We start from the raw sequence: 6,000 nt of genomic DNA on the forward strand, positions 1-6,000 counted from the left end.
TAAAAGTAAACTTTATCTAAGTCTAAATATTCTAATGCCATTTATAATCGTTATTTTTTTTAGTATTTTACTCAATTTATAAGCATAATTGAAAAGAACACCAAAAAAAATATATAAAAATGAATGGTCATTTAATTAAATAGACTTGTATCGATGAAGATATAACAAAAATAAAAATACAAAGCGATGGCACTCAATGATGTAAGCGATCGTCCACCATGATATCAGCGATCACCCACTTTTTTTGCACGCACAATAATTTTGTTTTTGTCATATTTTTATTGATACAACTCCATTTTATCTAAATAACCACTTGTTATCATACATTTTTTCATGTACTTTCTGATTATGCTTGTAAATTGAGCAAAATCTACTTTTGGAGTGATAAAGACAAAGATTATTTAAGTTTTTATTCAATTTACATGTATGGTTAGAAAGAACGCAAAAAAAAAAAGTATGAAAACGAGTGATCATATAACAAAAACGAAGATGTATCGATGAAGATCCAAAACAAAATTGAAAAATGAAAACCGAGCGATTGTGATTGCGTTCGCTGATGTCGGCGTTGTACACTTTTTCTATGCAAATAATAATTTTGTTTTTGTCATATCTTTGTTGATAAAACTCCATTTTAACTAAATGACCACTCGTTTTCAAACAAATTTCACGTTCTTTCCACCCATACTTATACAATAAGCAAAATGTTAAAGTATCTTTAATTTTAAATGACTTTGAAATTTTTGTTTTGTTGTTGTTAAGGGAAGAGCAAAAGAGACATAGGTACTACAAGTGAAGAGTTCATTTAATATTGAGGGTAAAAGTGGTATTTCACATGCCAAAAGAACCAATAATAAATAAATTTTTAAAAAGAAGTCAACCATAAAAAGTTTTTGCTTTTTGAGTCATTTTGTACAATTTTCCAAGGCTAGCTTCGTCATTTATAAATTTTAATTCTTTAAAAGTTGCATTAAAATGTGTTATTCGAACCATTTATATATTTTATTCACTAATTTAGTTGTAACGGATGAAATTAAATACGTCTAAATATCCAAATGAACACCCTCTACTTATAAATTAAAATTTTTATAACAATCTTTACAAACAAGTTTCATTTGGCGATCTTAATTCTTTGCACGTTTGGCCCAAGTAGTCGGAGGAGGGTTTCAAGAAGTTCGTGTGTCCCATGACTAAAAACTCATCAATTTTATATCTTATTAACTTCTTACATTGTGAATCCAAGAGGAACTCTTTGACCTTCACAACTTCTTGAAATTCAAAACTACACTCCTTGTTCCGAACACTTCTAGGACTTAGAACTCTAAATTTAACTACCATGAAAAATTGAATTCAACAAATACTATAGTGGTGACAAGTGGAATTGGCCACAATTTTTTATTTCAAATATGATAATCAAACAACCACATCCATTTGCATCATAATATCATTGATTTGCATGATATATAATTATTTGTCAACCTGTCTTTGGGTCTATATATGGGGAGCAATTTAAGGTGGATGATATGTGTGCATCAATTTATATGATTCTAAATTTCATACTTGGAATAAGTTCCATTTGAATAGAGACAGCTATTGTGTCTCTTCTTTTATTTTAACATCATTAACCCAAAAAGCTACTCAAAAGAATAAGAATATGTTCATCAGCTAGCTTCTCCAATTTGGCTTCTCTTTAACTTTATTACAACATCAATTTTCCTTTCTCCAATTGCATTTAAAGTTGGAACCCAACCAATCTCATGGGAGATATATAAATCTATGGTATTGTGTGTTAGAAGAGGATATGTTTCAAAGATTATTGAAAAGAAGTTGCATTATCAACCTCCACTCATTAAAGATAGTTACCTAATCATTTTTCGTGCTACAATTGGAAATCTAATACACCATATGCATTCTAAGTGATTTTACGCGTTTTTCTTTTTCTAAAATCTAAGTATTATAGTTTTTTTCCCATTTCTAAAAGATTGTTTAAAAAGAAAAAAAAGATAAGTAAAAAAATATATTTAAAGCAGGTAGGGGTGTTCATGGATTGGATTGAGTTGAATGACTTGTTAGACCCAACCCAATTGTTTGGGTTATAAATTTCTTCAACCCAAATAACCCTTATTAAAAAATGAACTCAACCCAACAATGAAATATTTGGGTTGGGTTGGTTCGAGTTAATCGAGTCATTTATTTAAAATTATGTTCTTAAAAGAAGCAAAACGTAAATATGTAAAAATCTAATTTAATTATTTTCATATATTGAATTAAGATTAACTACTTAATTTCAATTTATATAGTGAAATTTGTTTTTATAAAGTGTAAAGAAACTACTTTTAAGAGTGGTTGAAGAATAAATTATTCAAAAAAATGGAATTAAATAAAATTAAAATCAATATATGTATAAATAATTGTGTTATAAGTAACAAAAAATATATATTTTAAAGTTAATAATAAATTCGGGTTGGTTCGAGTTGGTTTGGATTATATTAGGTGAACCCATGAACCAACCTAACCAATAAAATTTTCATTTATTTGAACCCAACCCAACCCAAATGAGTTGATAACCCAATCCAAACCGTACGGGTTGGGTTGGGTTGATCGGTTTTTTCGGGTCATTGGGTTTTTTGAACACCCCTAAAAGTAAGTTACAAATATAGTAATTAGACTTAAAGTATTAACAGATATAACACAATACAAATGAATTTATAAATATAGCAAAATTTAGATCCAACTCGCGAAATTAATGAGTTATAAACTATATTACTAATAAGAGTCTATCAATATCACAGATTTTGGTATATTTATAATTCTTTAAAAATATTATAAACTTAATCATTAACTCTAAAACGACTATCCATTTGCAATTATTTTTTAAAAAAAGATTCATATGAAAACAAATATATGACGTGTAGACAACTTTTAAGTCTTTGGTTTAAAGTGAACATTAAATGCTTTTAAACTTAAGGTCAAAATGTCAATGATCATTAATATTAATTAGATCAGCACCAGATCATTTTTTTTTCTTTTAACTTACTAAAATGGACAAGAATCTCTCTTTTATGAGGAATAGAATATTATATAGTAATATTGTTTATATTAAAGTCTATAACCCATAAACTCGATATATAGACTCATTTAGTATGAGACTAATCCTATCTTAAAGTTGAATCAGACGTGTTTTAGGTGATTAATCTTCTGACATGTAAATATTTCTCACTTATAAAAATTGAGATTCTCGTTAACTGTTATGAAGTCGACAATTAAAGAACACAAAAAGGAACGTAGAGAAAATCGACACACAGATATACATGGTTCACTAATAGTATGTTAGCTACGTCCACGGACAGAGGGAGAACAATATTATTTGAGAGAATGTTTTCAGAAAATTACATCAAAACGACGCCTCTAGGGTTAGAGAGTTTATATAGCGCACTATTCTAAACCCTAGGATCATAATCGTAAATAACTACACATAAATAAATATGCTGAATACGAATTCTGAATGGATTTCGAGGGCGTTGCCCCCCGAACCCCCACCTGAGACCCTTGTACTTGGTTGTTCGAAGCACCAGCAAACAGATTCAAGGCATTTCAACATTAATATTGCCAATTTTTGTCATATTCATAGAGATGAAAACAAAGTTACCGATGTCATAATAGTTATGGCCACCTATCAAGGTTTCTATTTGATTTAGAAAGATGTTTTTTAGATAGTATTCTCCCCTTCATTCGTGTTGATGAAGTTCGAAAATAATTGATGTTTCTTTGTTGTATTGTACGCTTGTCTCTCTATATCTACAATAGTATCCACTTAATAATATTTACATGATTAAATCCAGTAGTATCTCTATTGAATGATTCTTTTATAATTAAAACTCAATAATGTAATCATATAATTAAGGTGGTCGAACCTTATTATTAGAATCAAATATTCTGGCAAAAAGCACTTTAATTTTTGTTTTTATTTATGGCCACTATGATCCAAAATGTTAGGTCAAAGTTCACTAACCATGTTATTTCACTATCCTTCCTTTAGTATTGCATAAGCAATGCAAATTGATGCATTGGGTAAAAGGGAATATCAACTTTTGCAAATTTAAAAAGTTTTTTTTTTAAAAAAAAAATATTTTTGTTTAGTTTATTATTATTATTATTATTATTTCAATGGTTGGTTTGGTTCCCATCACACGTAGAATCTTGGTACAATTTGAAGTGACCCAAAATAAAGCTCATATCACCAATAACTCAAGGCAATTACATAAAAATGTCAAATATTTTCCGAAGTTTATTTGAAATATATACCACTAATTTTATTCCATGTGTTAAAAGATTTTGTACTCAAATGTCTACTTGATCACATTCTTGTTCTCTAAATTTTGATATTTGTATTTATTTGGTCTTTTATGGCCCGTTGGATTAATAAAAATAAGAGGTGAGAATCAGAAATGATATTTCAGTTTATTACGAGGTTTCAACCTTGGAATTGAGACTATGAAGGCATTTCATATTCCAACAGAGGCTTTTCATAACCACCCAAATAGGTGGATTTTCTTCAATTTCCAATAGTTTTTCTCTCTTTTACTTTTTATCTTTTCATTTTATTTGTTTTACTTTTTTCTTGATATTGTTTAATTTATTTAATTTTTATAAATAAGTTTAAATTAAATTTATAATTGACATATATAATTAATTTTATTAATAATAATGCTAATATAATCATTTATTCTATTATTATGAATTAATATGTAAAACCATAATTTTTTAAAAAAATATAAATAACCATAATTCTATTTTCTTAAATCTCTTTTTATTGGTAATATATATTGACATCATAAGTTATTTATTAAAATTATTAATTAGTCTTTGAAAAATATTAATTAATTAACTAGTAATAAAATAAGTTAATTTTTTTTAACTAAACAATCTTGTATAGTGTACTTCTAGTTTTAATCTATAATCATAGATTTTTTAAAAATTAAATACATTGTTTGATAATTTAAAATCAATTAGTTTATATTAACTCATTTTGTATATATATAAGGCTTATGATTGACATTAAATAATTAGCAAATTAACAAAACTACAGAAAGAAAAGAAAGAAAATAGATATTTAAATTAATCACCATTTTTTTAATAAAAATTTAATAATATAAATGTGTAATATAAAAAATTCAATTGATAATAAATATATTAAATTGGATGGTGAATGGGTAAATTTAATTATTTTTAATGGCTTAAAATTAATTCAATAATTTAATGTAATAAAAAAATTTAACAAACAAAAATTAATTATTGAAATTAATTATGATTAATTCCATACTTATACTTGCATAAAATATAACACATTCTCAGACATCCTATTCTCATGTCCATACATAACCAAACACAGTCATCTTTGATGGTCAGACATTCTATTGTCAGGTATACTTTATTCTCATGCATCTATAAAACTTTGAATCAACCGACCTTAACTTTCAAAATTACAAATTTAATCTCTTAAATTTCAAAATTTTGAAAATCTATGGATCTACTTGAGGTAAAATAAAATTGAAAATTTAGGATTCCAATATATATAATTCAAATTTATATGTAATAGATGAATTGTTTTTTAAAAAAAAGAAAGGAAAAAAGTTAAAATTGTCAGGGATCTATTAGATATAAAATTGAAAGTTCAAGACCTACAAAACGTAAAATTAAAATTCTAGGAACCTATTAAAAACAAAATTGAAAGTCTAGAAAAACATTAGATAATTTGAAAATTTAAGGATCAAATAGACACAAAACTCAAAATTTATAGGTTAAATTTGTAGATATTGACACATTTTTTGGAAAATGATCTTTGTAGGTTCATTGTAGAGTGAGTCTACTTAGACAAGACGTGGAGATGAATTACAATATGAATTGAGAGTGGATGATTGATCACTGCCTCTTTTTAGCCCTCTAGCTAGGTAACATTTTCTCATGCTATATACAAGTAAGAGAGTGTAACTTTGTTTTAAT

This window comes from Benincasa hispida, chromosome 3 (genome assembly GCF_027475165.1).
Source record: "Benincasa hispida cultivar pf3 chromosome 3, pf3_genome.v1.1, whole genome shotgun sequence".
Classification (NCBI taxonomy): Eukaryota; Viridiplantae; Streptophyta; class Magnoliopsida; order Cucurbitales; family Cucurbitaceae; genus Benincasa; species Benincasa hispida.